The following is an 11585-nucleotide window of genomic DNA, read 5'->3' as shown; positions in this document are numbered from 1 at the left end:
GCCCCCACTCACCCCGCACCGCCTCACCCCGCCCCCCCTCACCCCGCCCCCCTCTCACCCCGCCCCCCCTCACCCCGCACCGCCTCACCCCGCCCCCCCTCACCCCGCCCCCCCTCACCCCGCACCGCCTCACCCCGCCCCCCCTCACCCCGCACCACCTCACCCCGCCCCCCATCACCCCGCACCGCCTCACCCCGCCCCCCCTCACCCCGCCCCCCCTCACCCCGCCCCCACTCACCCCGCACCGCCTCACCCCGCCCCCCCTCACCCCGCCCCCCTCTCACCCCGCCCCCCCTCACCCCGCACCGCCTCACCCCGCCCCCCCTCACCCCGCCCCCCCTCACCCCACCCCCCCTCACCCCGCCCCCCCTCACGCCGCCCCCCCTCACCCCGCACCGCCTCACCCGGCGCTCGACAGCTGTAGCGAGTCCCTCTGGCCCCCCCCCCCACTCTTCCTGTGAGGAACTCCCCACAACCCAGACCCCCCCCCCCAAACCGGGGGGGGGTCTCCGCCACAGCCGCAGCGAGCCATATGGGGCGCCTAATTGGAGGGCGGCTCCTTCCGAGACGGAGGCGGAGACATCGCGGCGGCTCTGGCGGGCTCTGTGCGGGGAGACGCCGCGTCCAGGCGGACTGGACGCACTGCCCGGGGAACTCCTGGTGGTGGTTGTGGTGGTTGTGGTGATTGTAGTGGTGGTGGGTGTTGTGGTGGTTGTGGTGGTGGTGGGTGTTGTGGTGGTGGTGATTTTATTTGTGTTGGCGGAGTTGATCTTCGCTCACGTGTTCAGCACCACCCCATCCACCCCCACCACCCCAGCTTTGCAGACTCAGGGGTGAATGGTGGTGGATGTGGCTATGGTGGTTGTGGTGGTTGTGGTTGTGGTGGTTGGGGGGGGGTAACAATCGCCTCGAGCCCCCCACAGAGGCTCCGCGGGCTGTGCACGTGGCGATGGCGACCCTCGCCCTGCCCGGCATCCATCCTCACGGCGCGCGTGCGGATTTCGTCGCTTCGTTGCCGCGTTGTTTGTTCGGCCCACACTCAAACATTCCGTTTTTGGATTTTAAATCTAATTTCTTATTTTGCTTTATTGACGAATGAATGCTCCATCACCTCCCCCTGTCATGCGATGCTGCGGAGTGGAGCTGTGCGAGTGTGTGGGGGGAGCGGTGGCGCAGTGGTTGGCGCGCTGCACGACGAATCCGGCGACACGAGTTCGACTGCCGCTCGCTCGCTCGCTCGCGGCCAAAATCTGTGAAAATAATTTGAACCGGTCCTGGACCTCCCCTAGGTCGACGCCGCCTCAAATGGGTACCGCGTGCGATGTGAAAACTCTGCTACTTGAGAGAAAACGGCGGGGGGTCGTGGTGCTGGCCACCCACCCCCTCGTGTGCCGTGCCGGCCTTCATAGGTGCTCACTAACAGCACTTGCTCCAACAATCTGTTTCAGGCTATCGACCTCTGTATTCATTCTGCGCACGCGACATTCAGGGCGGACGGAGTTCCTCGACATCAAATGATGCACCGGCTCCACTGGAGGAGTCTTCCATCGACAGCAAATCCCTTCCTCGTCGCTCTCTCGCCCTTCTCACATCCCTCTCCCTCCTCCCTCTCCCTCACCTCTCGCATCCCTCTCTCTTTTACCTCTCTTCTCTATCCTCCCTCTCTCATCTCTCCCCTCCTCCTCCCTCTCTCTTACATCTCTCCTCCTCCCTCTCTCTCTTACATCTCCTCCCTCTATTCTCTTGCCTCCTCTCTCACGTATCCCTCCCCCCTCTGCTGCTCCTCTCATCTCTCTCCCCATCAATCTTCATGCTCCGTGAGCCGCCCGGCCCCCTCTCACTCTCTCCCCTGTGGGTGCTGCTCTAAGGAAACCGTACGTGGAAGGAGTTCATTACGCGCGCGGTGAATGGCGATTGAGCGATTGTGCCATTGCGTTCATCAGCCGACGGAATGAGCGGTGTGCGTGGGAGTGAGTCGGTGAGTCGGTGAGCGGTGAGCGACCGGGTGAGTGGGAGAGCCGACATCGTCCCCACCTCCCTGGCTCGCTCCGGCAGTTGCCCTGCGCCTCCGTCGATCTGTGGAGCCGATGTAAGTGGAGCCGAGCGGCGACTCCTAATGCGAGGAGCACAGAGGCACAGCCGCGAGGCACGAAGATCACGATCCCCCACAGAGCCTCTTGTTGGGGGCAAGCGCTGTTCGCGAGTCGCAGCAGCGCCGGTAAAGGCCAGCACGGCGCTCGAGAGGGTGGGGAGGGGGGCAGCACCACGCCCGGCTGCCTTTGTGCCGAGATGTTCGTTTACACGCCGCACCAGGTACTCGTTTGAGGCCGAGTCGACCTAGGCGAGGCCCAAGACTGGTTCAGATAATCATCGTTGATTTTGGTTGCCGTGAGCGGGAATTTAACTCTGCTAAGGAGAGGAAACTAAACACACAAAGCAGTTCTAAAGCAATGAGTGTGTCAATCTGGATGATGATGTTTTCAAAGTGCATCATAGCTCCAGTGGCTTCCTAATATCGGAAGCAAGAGCGTTCCAGACGGCCGCAGAAGCGCATCTGAAAGCGCCGCGCGATGCGGCGACCGCCGTCTTTGTTCGATGGCGAGCAGCCACAGTTCGCTGCTGCTGCGAGGATGGTCGGAGTTGGCGTGCGATGGTTTCATGCTCCCTGCCGAACGCGGACGCTCCCCACACAGGCGCCCTCACCTGGCAGAAATCCAAACCATGGACCACATAGAGACACATAGAGACCCATAGAGACATACAGAGACTTATAGATACCCATAGAGACACATAGAGACGCATAGATACCCACAGAGACGCATGAAATCCCCACGCCACAGTAGTGCGAGTGTGGCCATGGGCCGAGATGTTAACTCCCTCGCCTGGTATGCAGGAGGTCGTGAGTTTGATCCCGACCCTGACAGCTGTATATTTGGAATGTGCATGTTCTCGTCGTAGGCGCGTCGATTTTTATCCGGATCCTCCGGCCTTTCCCTCTATGTTTATCAACGTGCATTTGGAGGATTTGGCTGCTTTAAATGTCCACACGGTGATAAGCCACTTCGTTGAGCTCTCGTTTGTGGCCAGGTCGGTTCAGAAAAATATCTCTATAGCTCAGTGGGCCTTACCCGGTCAAATACAACGAGTTTAATAGTTTGTAAGACGTAGTTGTAATAGTTTAATGCAACCCACACTGTGGACCGCACAGTAAACCCACAGTGGCCTGCGCCTCCTTCGACGGAGGGGGAGGAGGAACGGCGAAGCCGCGTGGCGTTTGCGAGCAGAGGCCCCTTTGTGATGGCGCTCGCCGCACTGACAGCGAGAAGCGGGGTCTGTCCATCACGTCACCTCCAAGGTCACAGACACGTGACCCCCCCTCCCACCCGGTGAGAGAGGTCACCTTGTAGAGGTCGAATAAGCTTTAGAGACACGCGCGCCGACGAACACACACACGGGCACACACACACGTGCACACACACGTGCACACACACACACGTGGCACACACACGGGCACACGGGCACACACACACGTGCACACACACACACGGACACACACACACACGTGCACACACGGGCACACACACACACGGGCACACACACACGGGCACACACACACACGTGCACACACACACGTGCACACACACGGACACACACATACACGGGCACACACACGGGCACACACACACGTGCACACACACACGTGCACACACAGACACACGGACACACACGGGCACACACACACGGGCACACACACACGTCCACACACACACACGCGGGCACACACGCGGGCACACACACGGGCACACGCACGGGCACACACACACACGGACACACACACACGTGCACACGCACACACGGGCACACACAGAGACGAAGATCCCCTCCTAATGGCCGAGCAGACTGTTGGGGCAGGTGCCGTTAGCAAGTGGCCCTCATCAAGACCGGCACGGCACACGAAGAGGGTGGGTGGTATCACGGTTGGCAATGTACGGTGCGAAAGAAGTTCAACATACCACGCTCCGCCGCATTTGTCTCTCCAGTGCCGATGTTCGCACATCGCATAGGTAATTAGTTGAGGCCGAGTCGTCCTAGGGGAGGCCCAGGACCGACTTAAATAATCGGAGTACACGCGCTCGCATACTAATACACGCGAGAATAGAAACAACAACAACAACAACATAGACCCACAACAACAACAAAGACAAAGGTACCCTGTATAGGCTTTAACGGACTGTCGGGGCAAGTGCTGTTGGAGAGCACCCACGAGGTCGGCATGACACACGAGGGGCGGGGTCGGTGGCAGCAGCGTCGGTGGCCGCTGCTCCTTCGCTTAAAGCACAGTTCGTCTTCACGTGCCAGCAATCGTGTCACCTTGATTGCATTATGACGTCCTTAACGCTAACCCCTAACTAACCCCTAATCCCTGCGTGAGCCCCCCTCTCTGCAGGACCCCGCCACCCCCCGCCCCCATCACCGCCCTCCTTCTCTCAGCAGGAGGCCCCCCCAAACCTGCCTCGTGATTGATGTGGTGTCGTGTTGCTCCCTGGACCGCAAGGTCGCGGGATCAGAACCGAGCGCTGTTGCAGGAGATATTGTGATGCGTATCTGCTCAGAATGGACTACCGCAGACATCGACCACCGCCCAGCCACGCCAACAGCCACGCGGCGCAGAGCCACGCCACGCGGCCTCACCACTCCAACTCGGCCACAACCATACAACCTCAGCGCGCTTCCACACCACCCAGCGCCCAGCGGAGCAATCAGTCTTGGACTGCACTGCCAAACATAAGGAAAAGTGCTCGGTGAGTGGGTGAGTGGGTGATGGGGTGGGTGAGTGTGTGGATGCGTGGATGAGTGGGTGGATACGTGAGCGGATCGATGGGTGCTTGAGTGAGTGGGTGAGTGGATGTGTGAGTGGATGTGTGAGTGAGTGAGTGAGTGGATGAGTGGATGTGTGAGTGGGTGAATGGGTGAGTGGATGTGTGAATGAGTGAGTGAGTGGATGTGTGAGTGGATGTGTGAGTGGATGTGTGAGTGCATGGATGTGTGAGTGGATGTGTGAGTGGGTGAGTGGGTGGGTGAGTGGATGTGTGAGTGAGTGAGTGGGTGAGTGGATGTGTGAGTGAGTGAGTTGGTGAGTGGATGTGTGAGTGAGTGAGTTGGTGAGTGGATGTGTGAGTGGATGTGTGAGTGAGTGGATGTGTGAGTGGATGTGTGAGTGAGTGGATGTGTGAGTGGATGTGTGAGTGAGTGGATGTGTGAGTGAGTGAGTGGATGTGTGAGTGAGTGAGTGGATGTGTGAGTAGATGTGTCAGTGAGTGAGAGCTTCGTAGAGTGAAGGCAGCAGTGGTTTTCATTGAGTGTGAGGTTACTTCACTTGACTTATTACACCACAAGTCCCGTGGATGGCGGAGGCACACGGCCTGCGCCGTTTCTATTTGACACAGCTGCTGAGCGCAGGCCCAACACGCCAAGCAGCGAGCAACAATCCGCACTCTCAAGAGGCAACTTTTCTCCAGCACAACTTTGAGGAGTGAGACACTTTTGTTGTTGTTTTACTTTTAAGGTAAACAAACAGGGCAACAAAAACACACGCACAACGAAATGAAGGCTCCCTGGGGCTTCTTTCCAAATCTCAGACTCTGAAGAATATAAATAAAGAGAATTAACCGAAGACGAAACGAAAAGCCCCGTACCCGATGGTTGGGAGTCCGTGAGCCGTGGGCCGTTGTCTGGCACTGGGCGCTCCCATCGATCCGAGCGAAGAATCTGCAGAGTTCACGAAACTTTTCTCCGTCTTTGTCCATTGTCACGCTGCTGCTGCTGCTGCTGGCGTGAGCCGACCGTCGAAGACGAATCCTAAAAGCCACTGGGAAGTCTCCCCGATCCATAGTAGCTTTAAATATCACAAAGAAGAGAAAATATAAATCCGCTGGCTAAGTCTTTATTGAATTGCTTTTATCAATTTTTCGCAATTTCACCCGGATTGTCCCAACGAGCCCACTCGGCTGGCTCTCCCGCGTGTGTTTCAGGGATTTATTTGGCTGCTGAAGAAGCCCGTGGAGCCAAACGTCAGACTTCGTGACGAACAGCACGCGGTACAGCGTGCAAACTCCTCGGACAGCCGCACAGCAGAACGGCGACAACCCCCCTACGAGGAATGCATCCCCTGTGCTCGAGAATGGCCCAGATAAGTGGATAACACAGAGCTACCTCTGAAATCCCTTCAAGTGACTTCTGCTCCTCGCAGTAGGGGGCAGTGTTTTCACTCTGCCATACGAGAGTCATGTTCTGCACACAACAGTCAAACCAAGATTTTTAATTATCAGAGCTGGAATTTCGCCAAATTAATTGCAGAACCAGAGGTAAGGTCATGGGGTTATTCGATGACCGGCCTGAGACCATCAACTCACTGCACTTGAGAACCAAGTAAAATCACAACTCTCGTCCCTGAGGTCTCTATGTGAGTGAATGGGTCTCCATGTAAGTCATTGGTGACCGGGATGATAGCACCAACCCACGACCCCGGGGTACCCAGGTTAACCACAGCCCAGTCAATGACAGCCTATGGGTGTCGATGTGTTACGTCTGTGATTTTGTGTGTCTGAGCCATTGGTAACATGTCTGACACCATCTGCTCACTACACGTTGAGAACCCAGGTTTAGTCACGGGCAGTGGCTGAAACCCGGGTTCGATCCCCGGGTCTCAGCTGTGCCAGCTCAGCGCTCTGCCGTCTGAGCTACTGGGCCACGTCTGCGATTGGCGAATTCAATTATTTTTAGTTTGAAAGTTTAAATGATTATGTTCGGTTTTTTCTAAAGAGTGTTGGTTCAATTAGGGTATTGCAGGGGTTAGTGGCGCTCGAACTTAAACATTATTCTTGAGGGATTTTTTCCAACTTGAGGCCAATCGAACCGGCTGCAACCTCATCAGGTCGGCATCGCTTCTCCGTCGAATCTGACATTTTTATTTTTTCAGACCCAGCCCCACGGGAAAGAGGAGCGCAGCAAGTCCACGTGGAGAACGTCGCGTGGACCTTGAGCAGGAGAGGAAGCGGCCGCGGGCCGCACTCCACCGCGGCTGGCAGGGTCGATGGCTGCTGGACGAGGCTGGCGACGGAACGGCGGCCCAAGGAGGGAGACGGAGCGAGGGAATCGTCCCGCGTGCGGGAGCAGGACGTGGTGATGAGTCACTCGACCGTGCGCGATGCCCGTGGGCTCGGGGGGAAGTCTTCATCCAGCAGTAGATCGATCATAGCCGACGGCGGCCACGAGCGGTGTTGCCTGCGCTGTCCTGAGCGGTGCCGCTACCCAGACGGAGCGGCGCGATGAGTTCCCGTATCGGAGCGAGAAATGGACTGTGGCATCGCAGGACCATTAGCGATGGTGATGACTTGGAGCTGCCTTCATCCAGTAGTGGATTGATCGTGGCTGCTGCTGCTGATGATCACGATGATGCTGATCATGATGAATTTACAGCTCATTAGCCAATGCACTGCTGGATGAAAGTCTCCCCAGGCCGTGTCAGTAATGGAGGTTGTTTGACCATACTTCACCACGCTGGTCAGTGCGGGTTTGGTGAGGCGGGGGTCGGCTGTTATATAACTCGCTACTGGCGTTAGCCGCCGGTGGGAATCTAACTCGTGTCACTGTGCTTGTAGGGCAGTGCGTAGACTTGCTCTGCTCATCCAGCACACAGTGAATAGCAGCGCCCAGCGCTGCGCGGACAACCCCCGTCAGCCCTGCGCGGGTCACCCGGCGGGCACGTGAACGAAAATGAAGATTAATTTACGGAACCATCCATTAAATAACAAGAACAACAACATTGCACAGCCCAGCTTCACATCATCACCATCATCGTCGTAGTCGTCACGGTCGCACAGCTGCAGCGTTGTAATGAGGGGCCATGAGTTTCCATGAGGGTCCAGGCGATGTGATTATAGGGGCAGGATCAAGAGGTCACGACGAGACTCGGCCTCATCCCCCTCCACCCCTCCCCTCGGGGCGAGGGCTGATAGGGATGTCAGGGACCCTCGCTTACAGGTGTGACCCCCACCGTGACGAAGGGGATGTGGGTTGGGGGTCAATCCCATATCGACAGGGGTGGGGGAGGGGTTCGGCTGCGGAGAGGGAGAGAGCGTCGCCAGATCTACCGAGAATCGTGGACATTGTAAAAATGATTGCGTAGTAAATACTAATAACGACAATAATCATCATCATTTGTATTTATATCGCGTCTTAATGCTATAATTTATGTTCACCGATGCAGATAAATATATCTGAACTCTCCGCACTGCCCGAGCAGACATCACCACGTCTGCTGTTCGTCTTGTGTCATGCATAATCCTTCATGCATAGTCCTGAGTAGGAACCACAGACCAAGCCGGAAGGCTGCCAGCCAGCAAGGAGCCGGCGCTACCAACAATTTATCTGCAGTCCTCCCGACATGAAGATCATCCCGTCCCATGAGCGAGTGTGTAGACAGTGAAGCCCATTGAGCTGAGAAGCTCGCTTTCGATCAAGGGTGACTCGGCCGGCAGACAACGTCAAAGCATTCCACGTGTGAGAAGAGCCAAGGAGCCCCCGGAGAAAACCCCCACGCGTGCGAGGGGGCAACACTCTATCCCACAGAGAACGGCGAGATGATATCAGTCCACGATTTGCTGCACTGCCTTGTCCTGGTGAGCCACGGTATGGGCCTCCTCGACGCCTCCGAGCAGAGAGTGTTAACCACTACTAACCACTACTAACCACTACTAACCTCTACCAACCACTACTAACCACTACTAACCACTACTAACCACTACTAACCACTACTAACCACTACTAACCACTACTAACCACTACTAACCACTACTAACCACTACTAACCACTGCTAACCACTACTAACCACTACTAACCACTACTAACCACTACTAACCACTACTAACCACTACTAACCACTGCTAACCACTGCTAACCACTACTAACCACTACTCACCTCTACTAACCACTACTAACCACTACTAACCACTACTCACCTCTACTAACCACTACTCACCTCTACTAACCACTGCTAACCACTACTAACCACTACTAACCACTACTAACCACTACTAACCACTACTAACCACTACTAACCACTACTCACCTCTACTAACCTCTACTAACCACTACTCACCTCTACTAACCACTGCTAACCACTACTAACCACTACTAACCACTACTAACCACTACTAACCACTACTAACCACTACTAACCACTACTAACCACTACTAACCACTACTAACCACTACTAACCACTACTCACCTCTACTAACCACTGCTACCACTGCTAACCACTACTAACCACTACTAACCACTACTAACCACTACTAACCACTACTAACCACTACTAACCACTACTAACCACTACTAACCACTACTAACCACTACTAACCACTACTAACCACTACTAACCACTACTAACCACTACTAACCACTACTAACCACTGCTAACCACTACTAACCACTACTAACCACTACTAACCACTACTAACCACTACTAACCACTACTAACCACTACTAACCACTGCTACCACTGCTAACCACTACTAACCACTACTAACCACTACTAACCACTACTAACCACTGCTAACTACTGCTAACCACTACTAACCACTACTAACCACTACTAACCACTACTAACCACTACTAACCACTACTAACCACTACTAACCACTACTAACCACTGCTAACTACTGCTAACCACTACTAACCACTACTAACCACTACTAACCACTACTAACCACTACTAACCACTGCTACCACTGCTAACCACTACTAACCACTACTAACCACTACTAACCACTACTAACCACTACTAACCACTACTAACCACTACTCACCTCTACTAACCACTGCTAACCACTACTAACCACTGCTAACCACTACTAACCACTACTAACCACTGCTAACCACTACTAACCACTGCTAACCTCTACTAACCACTACTAACCACTACTAACCACTACTAACCACTACTCACCTCTACTAACCACTGCTAACCACTACTAACCACTGCTAACCTCTACTAACCACTACTAACCACTACTAACCACTGCTAACCACTACTAACCACTACTCACCTCTACTAACCACTACTAACCACTACTAACCACTACTCACCTCTACTAACCACTACTAACCACTACTCACCTCTACTAACCACTACTCACCTCTACTAACCACTACTAACCACTACTAACCACTGCTAACCTCTACTAACCACTACTAACCACTACTAACCACTACTAACCACTACTAACCACTACTAACCACTACTAACCACTACTAACCACTGCTAACCTCTACTAACCACTACTAACCACTACTAACCACTGCTTACCACTACTAACCTCTACTAACCACTACTAACCACTACTAACCACTGATGGCCACTCCCATGAATAACGGATTGATTACCATCACAATGCCATAATCACCTTCACCATCAAGGCTGTGATGAGGTCAATATCAGAATCTCATCACCACCACCACCACTACCCCCTCCTAATGAATCCTTTGATGTGGTCTTCAGTCAAACACCACCCACCCCCCTCGCCTGCCTTAGTGCGCCAGCTCGCACGGCCACCCCCCAGTCCAGCGGAAGGTTTGAGCACTGGGCCGGTGTGGGTGGGTGTGTGGGGGTATGGGTGGGTGTGTGGGGGTGTGGGGTGTGGGGTGTGGGTGTGTGGGTGTGTGGGGGTGTGGGTGGGTGTGTGGGGGTGTGGGTGAGTGTGTGGGTGGGTGTGTGGGTGTATGGGGATGTGGGTGGGTGTGTGGGTGGGTATGTGGGGGTGTGAATGGGTGTATGGGTGTGTGGGGGTATGAGTGGGGGTGTGGGTGTGAGTGGAGGTGTGAGTGGGGGTGTGAGTGGGTGGGTGTGTGGGGGTGTGAGTGGGTGGGTGAGTGGGGGTGTGAGTGGGTGGATGAGTGGGGGGGTGAGTGGGGGGTGTGTGTGTGGGGGGGGGGGGGAGTAGGTGGGTGGCGCAGTGGTTAGCGCAGCTCCGCGCTACGAACCCGGTGACCCGAGTTCGATTCCCCGCTCCCAGCCCACATTTGTGACGAATATCTGAACCGAAACCCGTGTCTCCCTTAGGTCGACTCAACCTTCAATGATTACCTGTTGCGGTGTGGAAACATCGGCAGTGGGGAGGCAAAGGCGGCCGGGGAGACATGGTGGTGCTGGCACACCCACGTGGCGTGCCGTGCCGCCTTCATTCGGCGCTGCTCGCTGACAGAAACTTGTCCCACCAGCCTGTTAGAGGCTACACGGGGGATCTTTGTCTGTGCCGTGGATGGGTGACTCATTTGATTGATGAGGGGCTCTGGCACGGGGAGAGGGAAGGAGAGCGACGGTTCAGAGGTTGGGTGGGGGTCAGAGGCGCGGCTTCCACTCCGTTGTTGTTCGTGGCCACCGGCCCGCGGCCCTTCCAGCGACGAGTCCCGGCCAGGCCGAGTCCCCGCTCCGAAGGGGACGACTGGCGCTGGGAATGGCCCAGGGTCACAGCTGACGAACGGGACTCTGACCGGGGCCTACCGAGGCCCTCAGCTGGTCAAACA

General features: G+C 55.6%; 1 long non-coding RNA gene across 2 annotated transcripts; it reads left to right on the top strand.

Moving 5' to 3' along the window:
• Nucleotides 1-404: 404 nt before the first annotated feature.
• On the top strand, nucleotides 405-8293 carry LOC144721399 (uncharacterized). Of its 2 annotated transcripts, none has more exons than XR_013585901.1 (2): nucleotides 405-4802; nucleotides 6980-8293. It is a non-coding gene; the product is annotated as an uncharacterized LOC144721399 (long non-coding RNA). The 2 variants fall into 2 exon arrangements; XR_013585902.1 differs by having other exon boundaries at nucleotides 6033-8293.
• Nucleotides 8294-11585: the final 3292 nt, after the last annotated feature.

This window comes from Lampetra planeri, chromosome 11, assembly GCF_965212315.1.
Source record: "Lampetra planeri chromosome 11, kcLamPlan1.2.h2, whole genome shotgun sequence".
Classification (NCBI taxonomy): Eukaryota; Metazoa; Chordata; class Hyperoartia; order Petromyzontiformes; family Petromyzontidae; genus Lampetra; species Lampetra planeri.
The sequence above is the reverse complement of the archived record's forward strand: the minus strand, read 5'-3'. Positions and strand labels throughout refer to the sequence as shown.